Genomic DNA, 15,062 nt, shown 5'->3' with positions numbered 1-15,062 from the left:
AAACTTCTCCCCCCACTTCAACAGAGACGCCATAATCAACCCAGTCCAATCCAAATCCTGTAAACTCTTCATGAGGTATATTCAGTCTTTGCGCTGACACAGAGAGGATTCACAAAGTTTTTGAACATTTTCCTGGTTGTTTACAACAGGCTCACAGATGTCAGAATCTTATCAGCTTCTGTAAATGTTTGTTCATTCATGGAAAATTATGAATCGTGGCCAAATGTTCCTACACTCTATGAAACATGAATATCTATGTTGAACAAAGGATTGAGAAAGCTCTCCGCCTGTCTGTTGGCTTTGAGCAGCTGAGAAACAAGTTGAATTTGAATGTACAATAAATGGGAAACCTAGCTCCTATTTTTCTTTTTGTTGTAGTTGTTGATGGAAAAAAAGTCCACTCGACAACTCAAAATTCATTGATGTTTCATTGATGAAAGGTAATAATCTTCATCTCTTATTTTGAAAAAAATGTCTCAGAATATTATTATGAAAGAAACAGATACAAATAAACAACCGTACTGTTTGTAAAAGAGCTTTCGGAGAACTAGCATCTCTCTGTTTGCAATATCCAGTTCCCAGTCTGTGTCACAAAAATATCCGGCATGCTATTAGTCACTTGTACTCACTTTATTAAGTTATGACAATTCAGTCAGTAGATTTTTAGTAATAGCTTAACTTACTTTTCAACCTACTTGATCCAGGTTTTATACTGTAAGTCCTGACCTGAGTCAAGCAGCAGGCTTTTTGGCATGTGGTAGTATGAAAAGCAACGTTGTTACCAATAAAGTTAACGATGGCTATATATTACTCAAGTCTCCCAGTAAGCTATGACAGTAAGACAGTGAGACTCCATGAGCAATACCAGAAACCAAAGCAGCTAAATGGAATTAAGCCATCAGTTTTATTATTTGCACCCGTGCTTTTCCTGCTGTGTCAAAATATGTGCCATGAAAAAGACCAATAGCCACTATTTTGTAGCTGCAGTCTGGTCAAGTGAGTATCTACATCGTATTTTTATGCGCATTTTGAAGTATTGCGTTAGAAAAATTGATGGAAACCAGTGCTGACTTGCAGAGGTAGTAAGAATGACTTGGAACGGTAGTGGGCTCTAGAATATTTGCTACCAGGAGTTAAGGAAATGACAATTTGACAGTCAGTCACATATACACATAACAAATCAGAGAAATAAACAGCTCAATAATAATTGCATAACTTTATAGCAGGGGTCTCAAACTCAACTTACCTGGGGGCTGCTGGAGGTAGAGTCTGGGTTTGATTGGGCCACATCAAGTGTTTCACAAAAATGTGTTTCAAGTATTCCAAAAAAAGGACCACAACGGATCCAATCTTCTTCATTAACAGTTCTTCAACAGGAATGTTTCTTCTGAAAATGAACTGTTCATCTGAATTTGAACATTCCTTTCTGAACATGAACGGTTCTTAAGAACATAGGCTTCTCTTGCCTACTCATTGCTGCCAGAGACCTGACACATTTGGCTTGAGGGAAGAAACAGTTGAAACCCTCAGTATGGCTTGAAGATGTCCATCAGTGAGTCTGGACCGGTACTTTGACTTATTAAAGTTCATGGTGGAGAAGAGCTTATAACATAAGTGCTCCCAAAAAGGCACATGGTCCGCTTGAACATCCTGGAGAGCTCAGGGAAGGTGGGTGGCAATTCTCTCAAAAATTGTCCAACCTTGTCTGCATTTCCACTTCTCCTCCCTGAACTTGACATTGAGTTCAGAATTGCACTGCAGGTCACTGAGCTCCATTTGAAATACAGGAGAAGCATCTTGCACATTGAAGGAAAAGGGGTGAGAAAAAATTTGAAAAGTGGCCTCTGTGTGTCTTGAAGTCAGCAAACCTCCTCAAATTCCTCCTGTAGCTTCGAAATTGCATCAGCATACTTCTCACCACTGAATGGTGTGCCCCCTTCCATGGGTTCCTTGCATGCTGGGAAATGGCAGAGGTTTGTCTGAGAGAGCTGGGCTTTCCATAACAAAGGTTTGTGGAGAATGCCCTCACATTGTCACAGGCAGCACTGTCAGCCAACTTACCTCGGTGAAGTAGAGCACATCCTCTTATTCTGACTCTATTTCCTCCAAAAAAGCGCAGAACTGCGGGTGCTTTAAGCCCCTAGATCTGACATGGTTGATGCCGCAAAGGGCCTGCTGATGGATAATAGAGTGCAGAGCAATGGCCTCCTCCACATTCTCCTTTTCCAGTTTACTTTGAACAAGTGCCACCAGTCCATTTTTCCTTCCTGTCATTGATGGTGCTCCGTCAGTTGTCATTCCAGCAAACCCCCTCCATGGCAAACCGGCATCCTCAATAGCACCACACAGCTAGCGGAACATCTCCTGAGCGGTGGTCTACGTGCATTGGAATCACAGTGAGCAACTCCTAGATCACTTCAAAATTGTCGTCAACACCACGGACATACTGCGAGATGCGCAGTGTCAGTGTTGTCCGTGCTCTCATCAAGAACGACTGAGAAGGCACCAAAACGTTAGTTTTTCTCAAACAGTTGGTCACAGTTGGCTGATATTGCTAAAGTGACCTTTATTTTCTGGACAGACTTTACTTGCAGCTAGTAACTTACACTTTTTGATGAACTTGCCTTCCTTGAACTGCTTCCCGGCCATAGCAATCATCTCACGCACCACGTAGCTAGCTTCAACTGCTGCTTCCTTCTTTTTGTTGGCTTTCTTTAATAAATCTTGTTGCCTCAAAAAACATTTTTTAAGGTTGGCTACCTGGTTCTTTCTCTCATCTCCCTGGTGTTTTGTATACTCCTCAGCATGACTAGTTGAGTGATGATGTCTGATGTTGTATTCCTTGTACACCGCAACTTTCTCTGTGCACATGAGACATGTAGGGGTGCCCCTGTGCATGTAGGGGTGCCCCAGAAAAAACTGAAAATTGTCTGTGCTGTGTGTGATGTAACATATTTTCCATCACTCTGAAACACGTTTCAAACAAGTGACTAACATTGATACTTTCCCAGGTACTTAGCTAGCTTGACAACAAACGCCGCTGTCAGGAGACTGTCAGGAGACTGTCAAGAGTCATTAAAGAGACTAACATCATAGTCTAAACAACTGACAAGGAGTGGTAGGTTGACCGGGTATTTGAAGCAGAGGTGATTGGATTTGATGAGCTGCAGCTGGAACCCTGACTCCCGCACACCAGGCTTCACTCCTGCAATCAAGGACAGACAGAGGGGAGGAGAATAGAGACGGGGTGCAACCAGCAGCAGACCTAACATAAGTGACAAGCACAATGACAAAAAGTTTCCGAACGCGAGGGCCGCACTAACAGTAAACATTGATGTTGAGTAGGGGGCCACAAAATATCATCTCGCGGGCCGCAATTGGCCCCCGGGCCGCAGGTTTGAGAGCCTTACTTCATAGGCTTGTACAAGCTATCTGTGATGTATTGAACATCCTGTGTCTGTGCTGCATCCTTTCTCAGTACTCCCTGCCACTTCTACAACAATTGGATACGGCATCAGTATGCAAGGTAATTAGCCTGTCATTAGGTACTAAATCTGCATGTTACTACTGCTGCAGCTAGCTAGTATACCAGCAAAAAAGATTAGCAGTTTCTATGGAGATGTTCAGGGACATAATAGCAAGATGTGTCTGTAATTTTTAAATGTTTGAACAGATTCTCATCATATCAAGGTACTGTCATTTTGTAACAAGACAGGTTATTTGTCTGTTTGCTTTGTTACAACATGTAATAACTAAAACAGCACCCTTAGTTTGCTGTATGTACTTTATAACCAATTTGGCCAACAAGATGAGGAGAAAACATTGATATCATTTAGATTAGTTTATAAAACTGTTTTACTGTCAAATCTTTTCATTACATCTGTAAGTGACTTCTCAAATCCACACCATGTGAAATAATCTGAGATATGAAAGAAGCCACGGAAGAACTCGTCTAATGTATTACCAGGCTACACAAACCTCTGACCTACCTACAGCTGGAGGCTATTCGCCCACAATCCTTTGCTTTCTAATTATTCAAATAACAGACAGGATAGAGAGCTGTGATTCGCCAGCCCTCTTCAATTAGTGTTGTGTTAATTAAAGAGCCTCATCAGGTTCTCGTTAGTGATTAAACAGCCGAGTGTGATTACTTAACTCAGCAGGACTCCTGACGAATCATCTGCCCCCTGATCCCTCCAATGGGTGTATGTGAGTATGTGCATTTGAAATTTAGCAATGCTAAGGCGCGAGCAATCGGAACAGATTCTCCCGCTCACGCCGCATATCAATGCTTCAGTGAACACTGCATATGCAAAGCTGTGAGGATGTGTGCGTGTTTGTGTCTCCGATTAAAGGGGGGGGGGGGGGGGGGGGGGGGGGGGGGGTTGTTCACTTGCTGATGAGGTGTCTGAAGAAAGTTAATTGCCTTTCAAGAGAGCAAGCCAGCTCTGCCTCTACGTGTGTGCATGCGTGCATGCGTTTTCAGAGACTTTGCGTGCATGTCTATGTCACTTCACAAGCTAATTGCCTATCAGAGGACTGCTCAGGTCTCTGTCCTTTCCTTGGATCATGTCTGAGTTTAAGTGTGTGTATTGGCATATGCATGAGCCCATGTGCATAAACATAAATGTATTTTTATTCAGTGATGGAAAGTAATGCAGTACATTTACTCAAATCCAGGAGGAAATTACTAGAATTGTTGGGTCCTTGTGAGTTGTAGAGTGTGGTCTAGACCTACTCTATCTGTAAAGTGTCTTGAGATAACTCTTGTTGTGAATTGATACTAAAAAAAAAAAAAAGTTGAATTGAATTAAACACTGAATAAAAACTGTTGTTTTTACAGGAAAACGCGGGCAGCTGCGGTTATTATAATATATATTGTTTTTCATCAACATTTCAGATTGTGTTCAATGACTCCACTGTGTCTGTAGTATTCTTTCTACTACTGCAGTGCTTTTACAGGGATGTATTTTCATCTAGTATCATAATGAAACATGTATCACCTATTTTCTACAACAATATTCAATGATTGTACGAATAATGACACAGTGACACCATGGGTAGCTTTTGTGTGGGTGATCTAAAGTAACATTTCATTAGTATTTCACAAACGTTAGTTTTGTGAACCAATGATTGTGGAAGTGCAAGATTTCTTTAAATATATGAATCCACAATGCAATGTTTTAACATTGGACAGCCTGTGTTACAAGTCATGACTGTTATGAGTTTTGAGTCTAGAGTTTTAAAAAATAACATCAAGGTTCTGAAATTAGTAACAAAGTAATTGTAAAAACCTGTAGCATTTGTATACATCTAAAACAAATTTATCCTGCTTACAAGTCTTTCTGTAGCCACCATATGATGTTTCTTTACCGATAAAAATATTGCTTGTCATGTTGTTCTTCTGAAACCATTTACAGACTACATTTTCTATTTTTGACTGAAGGTGATCATTGGAAAAACATTTTGCACAAGTATGGTAAATGCAAGCAGAGACCAATCAACTTGGATTCCTGTATTGATTACAATTTTAAGATAATCCTTGAGAGGTCTTTGTTCAAGCACTTGAACTTAAACACAGACAGTTTTGTTTTGTATGCTTTGGATGTCCTAAGCTGTATTTCCGCTTCCGTGAAGATTTACGTTAACGTCTCAGAGAAGAGTGTCATGGGTAACTAGGTTGCAGAAGGACTAAAGCACACACCTGCCAAATCTCATCAAATCTTTACCTCCGCTGAGGAGGTTTGGTTTGTCCGGTTGTTGGTTGGTTTGTTTGTGTGTCAGCAAGATTACGGAGAAACTACTGAACCTATATTCATGAAACTTGGAAATATTTCTCAATTTTGTTAACATTGCGAGATGTGGTTTTGTGTTGTATTCATGAAGTGTCCAAAACTGAGAAAATTCCACTGCATTAACATTGTGAGGTAGGGCATGCCATTGCGGAGGTCTGCGCTTTCCGAGAGCTCTTTTAGTTATAGCAGTAAAGTAAGTATAGCAAGTAAATAATCAACTGTGTGTGGGTGTGTGTGTGTGTGTGTGTGTGTTCCCAGCGAAGTAGCTTACCTCTAGAGGACCGAAATGCTAATTAAGATGAATCCATCTCCAGCCCCTCCTGGCCTCGCCTCCCTCCCTCACATTCATCAGAATTATGCATACTGCATGTGTGTGTGTGTGTGTGTGAGTCACATCTCATTCCACACAGTTCACAGCTACCACCATCCCATCTGACTCATAGTAATATATGGCATTTAATAACACTGTCGCATTTAATAACACACACACACACACACACATATTCACAGAAAATCAATATCCATGATTTAATAATGCAATGTACTGATACAACTGGATTCACAGGCCTTATTCCTGGCCACAAGAGCCTCACCCCGTTAACGGGCACCAGAATAACAGATCTACTGCTTGTGTGCTAATTGAATGTGCGTGTGTGTGTGTGTGTGTGTGCGCACTTGCAATGAAGAAACCGGTAACACATTCCTCATCTTTAGAGTGATGAAGTAGGATTTAATAAACTAGCAAAAACACACTCATAAACTCACACACACGCAGATACCCTCAGCAGGTGAGCGTAGCTGAGTTGACACTTTGTCAGCACAGTGTAATTTGACATAATGAATGCAAGCATCGTTACTGCTGTTAATTGGCCAGACTAATTATACTCCAAGGATGTCATTAGAGAGAACCTGCCGCTTCAACTGTGTGTGTGTGTGTGTGTGTGTGTGTGTGTGTGTGTGTGTGTGTGTGAGAGCCTTCACATTTCGTCTGCCCCAAGCTGGCTTGGGGCAGACGGTGGGAAATGTGAAGGCGACTGGAAGGTGGGTTTGAGCTCAGGAAGGGAGCGAGATGAGGAGGAGCAGTGCATGTGGTGAGGACGCATATAGTGGAGGAGATGGGGGTGCAGGGGTGAGGAAGGGTCAAGTTTTGGGTGAGACAGCATGAGGGCTAAGTTTAGAGTTCAGGCCAAAAAGATGTGATGGATGAAGGCAGGAGGTTTGACGGGTGAGAGCAGGATAAGGACAAGGAAGCTTGAAAGGCTCACAATGTCAGGAAAAGTTTGTAAATGTGTTCTGCCAAGTCGGTGTTGCAAATGCACAACACACCCGCTCTATTTGAAATGAATTACTTTGTTGTTGTAAAAGTCTAGAAATAAAGGATGAGTGAACAAAAGCACTTTTGGCAACAAACAATCATTGCCATGTGTAATTTCACCCATAAAAAGCCAACTTCTCCATACAATGTAACAATTATTTGTGTCTGGTTTTGTGATATTGTAACAATGATGCTTAGTTCAGATGCTGCTTAATTAGTATCTATTTAAAGCTAAACATTGTTTCCAAATGCCTGCACTCGCTGAAGCAGATTTGCACAAAGGAATGGAAAAACAATGTAAAAAAACATTTATTTTAGTAGAACATTTCTAACATTGTGAACATTTCATTTCTAGCATCTTCCCCCTGATTGGCGGGATCGGGGCAATGTAATGGTTAATTTGTTTAATAAAGATTTTGTTGTTAAGGTTTGATATAACAACTGAAACCTTTAATTCCTTGTTGACTGTTTTTCCACAAACAAGCAGTCAATCTTTATCTTAAAACATGCATAAGTCATACAGTAATCAAATATTACTCCCTGATCATGCATGATAGCACCATACATTCCTGTCTGCTACAGTGCAACACAGGAATGGGTTTGTATGATATCGTATGAAAACTCATGCACAACAATTTGAATGATATCCCATCAAAATAGGTGACTGCCAGCCAGTCACGTGACGACTGGTCACAGTTGTCTCAGTACAAATACACATAATGACTTTAAAGGTCCTGTGTGTAATATATTTGCTGTAATACATCCAAAAATGTCCCCAATGCTTCATCAGATATCAAGGAAGCAAGCAAAGTTATAAAAAATACAATCTTTTCGGACACCAATGTTAAAGCTAGTGTTTTTTTACATTTTGAAATTTCCGTTCTGTGAAGGAATTTCTGCTTGTGTTTTGGCCTGTGTGTTGTTATCAACTGCCCAGTTTGACAGCCAGGCCGGGTTGCCAGATATACTGTACCTTTAACGTTAGTACAGCCATGAAATCAGTAAACAAACAAACAGGATCAACGGAGATAGAGTTTACCCGACCGAAAGAAAAACGGTGTGTTGCGTGACCAGAGACGTAACAAACCCGGGTAGATATTGGACATGTATTTGAAAGATTGAGACAGTTTAGAGCCCAAAAGGACTCAGTTGGCTAATGTCCTCCTGAACAGGTAAGCATTAGCTTCAGGTTAAATTATCACGGCTACTAGGGATGGACATGTTATGTCATTTCAACATTTGTGTACTCACATTGAATTACATAGCTATAGTAACTGAGTTGTTTACATACTCGCAAATACAATTGAGACACAGCCAGTAAAGTGACCCCGACTGGTCCTTCCTAACGCCGCCATGCTAACCCTGCTTACTGCTAATGTTACTGGAGGACCAAGCAAGTCACGGCTGTTTACAATGTGCAGTGCGGTGATTTATTTTAAGCCAAAAGAGGGGTTTATAAATTGTGAAGAGAGGACCGTGATTTAGCAGTGTGATTATTGATTGTCGCCGTAATTCTAAGCCAATAAAGTGTGTCTTTCAGTCAGGTCGTAAAGGACAGCGAGGTTGAGGAATTTTTAGCGGTTCCTACTGTAATGCTAAGCTGAGGAAGTGTGTCTGTCAGTTGGGAACATAGAGTAGCTCTACGTGAGAATGGGCTTTTATGACTCTCAACATATCCAGCGTCTAACATTAGCTACTCCGCTGGGCTGTGAAGTAATATATGTGAGACAAGCGTCTAGCAACGTTGTTGTGAATGCTGCGGCCTCAGCCTGGCAACCAATGTGAACTTTGAGTCCGGGGAGGAAGGGGCGGTGGAGACAACTCTCTCCAGTGTTTTGAATTTGTACTAGCTGTCAGTATTACATATTGCACCTTTGAAGAATAGGTTCAGAGTCTATTTTAATACAATCTGCCACAGTATATGTTGCTGTTGTTATACTCTTCACCACACTGTCCATAAATAGATCCCTTTACAGAGCAACTACACTGTGAAAGACAAAATCCAAAAACAAAATTATAGATATGTTTTCCTTTGACTAAGCCCAGCCCCAACATTTAACCTGCAACAAGTTGTGTCTGCAATACCTATACATGCTTATAATGTTAAAAGTAATGTAAAAAGTGGTACCAATTCAGTACGGATTCCTTACACTATTTATATTTGTTTACAGTCTACAAATAAATGTATATAGACGTGTTGCTATATCTATCTATCTATGTTTACATAATATTTTGGTCTATTTGTTTAGCTTTGCTGTCCTTGTTTTTTATTTCTATCTTCCTTTATACTGGTCTATGAGTATGTTGAGAGCAACTTAAAATCGGAGTCAAACATCAACATCTTTTATCAAGATGAACTCATTACAGTTAACCTGCACTTGAGGAGAATTTACTAATTTACTTAGTCCATTCAAAAACTACAATGACCAAACAACCAGCTCACAGTGAACATGCTGATGCCTCTAGGCTGAAACAGCATCAGTTGTGTATTTACTTAGTCAGCTATTACAGCCGAGCAATTAGAGCAAATTCTGAGAAACAATATCAGCTCGCAGTCCAGCGGCAGAGAGGGAGGGGGGTGAGTCTGCGACGGGTAAAGCATGTAATTTCCTAATTCTGATCTTGCAAGACAATCCGTCCTTATCATTTTTTGATTCCCACATTGGAGGAAAAGTAGACAGAGAATCTGCAGGCTGTCACACACACACACACACACACACACACACACAGAAGACGGAGGTATGAAATTACATGAAGGAAAGGGATACAGATAGAAAGACTGAGAGACTAGTGAGAGAACAAACAGGCCTATCAAAACGACCACAGACCCAGATAACAAGATAAGACCTAATCAATCAATCCTTGCACACAGAGAAAGATTGCGTTAAGTGGCTCATGAGTCCTGCTGTAAATTAAATCTGCACACTCCTTCAAGTAAGACAGAATGTGGGGAGTGAGAGTTGGAGGGAAAAAGAGAAAGAGACAGGGGGGATAATTGAGGGTAATTTCATCAGCATGGCCCATGATGAAGCTTTTACACAGTGGTTTGAGAGGCCAAACTAAAAGGCTGGAGGTTTGGTGATATTGAATATGAGTGGTGTGTCATGTTTCGATTTGTAAAACGATAGCCAGGAATTAGATTATAGCGCCTAATGCGGATATCTGAAAGGATGTCAGATCTAAAGGATTTGCTGTGTGTGTGTATGTGTCCGTGTGTCTTAAAATTTTCTTCCTGTGCAGGCAAAGCCTAACACACTGTGATTCAATTTAATTCACTCAATCCAGACTCATCTATTCTCACCATCACTGTGCATCCTCTATGTGTGTGTGTGTGTGTGTGTGTGTGTGAGACATCTGTTCTCCAACGTTCATGTCCAACAGAAAGTGCTGAGTAAAATAGATGACAAAACAGTGAGCTTAGTGCCAAAGTGGTTTGGACTTAACACCCATAGCACCCAAGACATTATTTTTCACCCCCAATGGGAAGGGGGGCTGGGGGTGCCAAACGTGATATAGATTTATACCAGCATGCGGATTTCCCACCTTCTGAAGATGCTGAATAATGATGACAAAGATGTCCTCCATGTCCCATTGGCCAGAGCCCCACTTCCTTGGCTTCAAAAGAAAACCCAGGAAACTCAACACCCATTCTGCGGGTTTTGGTGTCTGGTCAGACTAGCCAGGCCTGAACGATATTTGTGTCCAAACTGGGGTATCACTTGTATAGGTGGGGATTGACTCTGGGACTGTGAGGGTCTCAGAGGACATTATTACTGACCCTCTGCAGCTACATACGGTGGTAATAGCTACCCGCTAACACTGACAGGCAAGTTCTCCCTACTGGACCTACCAACCTTTCTATCTGGTTTGGTCTGGTGTTTTAGCTCATGTAGACTAACCATCACCAGGCTACAACAAAACAGAAAAGCAAAGCAGTAGAAACAGAGGAAGAAAGATGGAAGCCAAAAAAAAGAAATGAACGCAAATCTTGAGTTTGGTGAAACTGAAGTGCTAGTGTTCCACCGGATCATAAATCATCTTCTTGGTTTGCCGTTTTGAAGCCACTGCGCCAAAGTTTGTGTTTCATTTGGCCTCACTTAATTTTTCAGTCGCTGGAAAAAAGGTCTAGTAATAATTATTACTATTCAAATGTTTACTCTACAACTGCTCTATTTGTGCGAGCGTGTGCATCAGCCAACTCCAGCTCTCAGTATTTATCCAGGGAAAACGGTCAGTCAGTGTAACACATTACCAAACATTAGTAGAGACTGATCATCCTGATGATGGACACACTGAGCCCAAGTGTTGGCTGACTCTGTCTCAGCTTTTCCTACCACATTGTGAGTGGCGAAACAACTTCTTTTTTTGGAAGTCAGCTCCACTGAGCTTTTAAGCGTCCCTCAGCTTTTACAGTTTTGCTTAGTCTCACTGCTCTCATGGCTGTTCAGTGATAAAACTCTGATACGCTGCCTGCTCAGCACCAAATAGCAGACAAACTTAGTGACTAGCTGGCGAATGTAGCCAAGCATTTAGCAACTAAAAAGATTTGGAGTCCAAGACTGAAGCACAACTTCAAATGTTGTTTTGTGTCTGATGCATGTGTATTGTGTTGACAAAGTGTTGTTGCATATGGACACATTGTTTTTACATGATCATGTTAAGATTATGTTACCTATTTGTTTTGTGATTTAAGTCAATACCGGTAAACTAACTACTGTATAAATAGACAACTCTTTGCTAAAACGTTCACCATATCTTACCTAGCAGGTGAAAGTTATAAGGGAAAACACAAAAATCAACGGCAAAGATACAAGAAATGAAATCACTAAACACAAGAACTATTAAAGGAGTGTTAAAAAATTAAAAGGTTCAGCAATAGCAGAGAATCACTTCCCAGCCATGATTTACCTACCAGCTAGCCGACAATGCCACGGGACATTCCAATTACATTAGTCTCTTTCCACAACCAGTGGCCCACAGAAACACACTGTTGAATTAAATAAATCAAAACAGGCCACAGCAAGTCACTGGGATTTTCCAGAGTAGCAGGTCATTGGACAGTTTATCTGAAGACAAGTTGTTGTTGTTGTTTTATTGTTTTTATTTTATGCATTTATTTTATTCATATTTTATATAACAGACATACAGAAGATAGGACCCCACAAAACAACAAGACAACCGCCAGCTGGGAATAACAATACAAAAAAATGCAAAAGCCCAAACAGAACGCTCAGTTCCAGGTAAATGTGACAGGCACATTATGCAGTATAAAGGAAGATACTATGTGAGCCGAATAAGGAAAGAAAGCAGAATTAAATAAAGTTTTTTAGATAAATGATCATTAGTATAGCAGAAATATTTACATTAATATAGTCAAATAATCTTCAGACAGTGCTGAATAATACTTTTCCTGGCACAGAATGTCATAACATTATACATTTTTTTTCTGAAACATATCAGTTACATGATCGCATGTATTGTGTTAACACATAAAGTTCCTTTTTCCTTCAACTGAATTTGGGTCAAGGTGGGAATCTCTGAGACGGACATCTTAATGTCAAGATACCACTAAAGTTAAGTAAAAAAAATGATTTGTTTCGGTTCTTTCAGTTGGAGAAAATTCATTTTTAATGCGTGTATCTCATCATAAAATGATCCTCTTAATAGCTACAGGCATCAATTAGCTACAGTAATCAAGTACAAAGTACAACAGTTTGCTTTGAGATGTAGCAGAAGTAGAAAGTACAGCACTGGTACCAAACATTACCTCTGGGTTTCAGTCCACACTCCAACATTCCAACATGACTACACACACACACACATACACACACACACACACGCACACACACTAATAAAGTTGTCTGGGTGTTGTTTGGCGGGGCAGGAGATTAATGATTTTTAATATGCAGAGCAACTGCAAAGTGGAAAACCAGACAGACTCACATCAGTTTCACACTCACACACACATACACACACACTTCATATGAACTATGAAGATGTTTTTCTATTCGTATGGTGACAGACAGCAGCTAACACACAACAGATCGCTCCCAGCAGAGAACACAGAGCCCTCACATCATTAACACCTCCTGCTGCGTACCACTGGGCTTCAACTGTCTAGGGACACGAAGCCAAGAGAGGGAAGAAACAAGAGACGAACACTTAGGACACGGAAAATGGTGCTATAAATGTGTGTGTGTGTGTGTGTGTGTGTGTGTGTGTGTGTGTGTGTGTGTGTGTGTGTGTGTGTGTGTGTGTGTGTGTGTGTGTGTGTGTGTGTGCGCGCGCACGCTATCTCCCAAATGCCTTGACTCATCTGCTAATTAGTCAGGAGCAATTAAGTACGCTTAAACTAACGGCACACAGTGGCAGCACACACACAGGCAGGTAAACAAATACAACAACCACAACGAATGATTCACTTTAACTGTATCAGTTCACGAAAAGCAATAGGAGTCCTCAAATAGAAATGGAAGAATGGAATAATTGTCTGTGAAGAGTGAAAAGAGAGAGACAAAGGCAGACAGAGAGGATGAAAACAGTAATAAGGAGTGGAGCAAAACGTAGGAAAAAGAGATAATCATAAGTCCCAATGGACACATGGAAGCAGAGTGGATTCTATCACATGCTATCTCTCATTTATATGCTAATTCAGACTATTAACAGAGGCAGAAAGAGAGGGAAGAGCGTCTAATAAATAGCTACTGATTGCTGTTTGTTCATTCGTTAGTTTGTTTTTAAAAGAAATGTTGTAGTGAGCAACCAGCCAGCTGTTTCCTTTACAACCAAAAACTGCGTCTCCTACTGTCTTGAGTGCGAGAAACAACAACATGAAAAGGGGATGTTTAAAATGAAATGAGAAAAATATATAAAATGAAGCCAGAAAGAAAGATGTTATCAATGTAATTTAATTTGGATTAATGCTGCAAATCATCTCCTTTCATTCCTCCTCCCCTCCTTCACTTCTGTTCCCTTGTGAAACTGATAGCCACTTGAGTGCTTCTCTCATTTTCTGCTTTAAGCTTCTTGCTGCTGCTGATCTCAATTCAGTTCAATTAAGTATAAATATGAGCTCACTTACTGTACACACATCTTCAGTGTTTTTCACTGACCTTCAAATAGACAAGAGGTAAGAGATCATATTAAGGTGCCATGATGATCAAACAGAGGTACTGGGAAAGTTTTTTTTTTTGTATTGTATAATAATAAACAATGATATTATTTGATGAGTAAAACAAAATAGTTTTGTTCCACTTTTGGATATATTGTTTTGATTTTGCGCCTGCACATTTAGCCTAGCTCTTAGGTCCCAAAACAAATGCAGTAACTGTGCCTTTAAATGAGCTGGCAGGACTTCCGTACAGCTGTGAGCTCATAACTATAGTATACATACGTAGAAAGTGCCGCTACAGTGACGTTACAATCATTCCACAGCTGCATTGAGGGTGCACAGACTCTGAGAGCCCAGATGCGAAAGACCCAAAAATGCTGACTAATCAGATTAAAGCAGGCATTTTCAAGAGAAGGCCATAAAGAGACAGGTTTAAAAATTAAGTATTTCAGACAGAGGGTGAATACAAGTAAGCTATACTCACACAGACAGCATGAGATAAATTAGGAAAAAATAGTTTTTTGACTAACCATGTTCTAGTAGTAAACAAAAACTTAAATACGGACATAAAAATGACCATGAAATGGGACGTTTAAAGCAAATCATTTAATAAGAACTTTTAATTATTAATTTGATCTTTTAAATTCTTGAAAATGCTTGTGGAAATATTCACCCTGATAGATGGTGTTTGTGATTCATTGAGCACACATCCTCTCTGTCTTTTACATTAGTCATTCAGACAAACAGAAGTATCCAACCGTGGAGGAGCTTAGCACACAAAACACACACACACACACACACACACACTGATCATTACCCTCCTGCCTTGTCACAGACACTT

General features: G+C 40.4%; 1 protein-coding gene and 1 long non-coding RNA gene across 3 annotated transcripts in view; one reads left to right on the top strand and one right to left on the bottom strand.

The window, feature by feature from the left end:
• The window catches only part of micall2b (mical-like 2b), a 41,366-nt gene that overhangs the window by 5,168 nt on the left and 21,136 nt on the right, over positions 1 to 15,062 (bottom strand). Inside the window, exon 17 of one of the 2 annotated variants that reach the window (XM_034895108.1) lies at positions 15,005 to 15,027. The exons of the other annotated variant lie outside the window; for it this stretch is intronic. The gene's annotated coding sequence lies outside the window, so the exon portion shown is untranslated. Of the gene's footprint in view, positions 1 to 15,004; positions 15,028 to 15,062 lie in introns of those variants that run through there. 2 annotated transcript variants of the gene reach the window in all.
• LOC117958632 overlaps positions 1,283 to 15,062 on the top strand; it is a 17,634-nt gene continuing 3,854 nt past the window's right edge. Inside the window, exons 1-2 of the long non-coding RNA XR_004659767.1 lie at positions 1,283 to 1,293; positions 5,999 to 6,001. This is a non-coding gene — a long non-coding RNA (uncharacterized LOC117958632). The remainder of the gene's footprint in view (positions 1,294 to 5,998; positions 6,002 to 15,062) is intronic.

Source organism: Etheostoma cragini, chromosome 2 (genome assembly GCF_013103735.1).
Source record: "Etheostoma cragini isolate CJK2018 chromosome 2, CSU_Ecrag_1.0, whole genome shotgun sequence".
Lineage (NCBI taxonomy): Eukaryota > Metazoa > Chordata > Actinopteri > Perciformes > Percidae > Etheostoma > Etheostoma cragini.
This window is presented reverse-complemented; position numbering and strand designations above follow the sequence as displayed.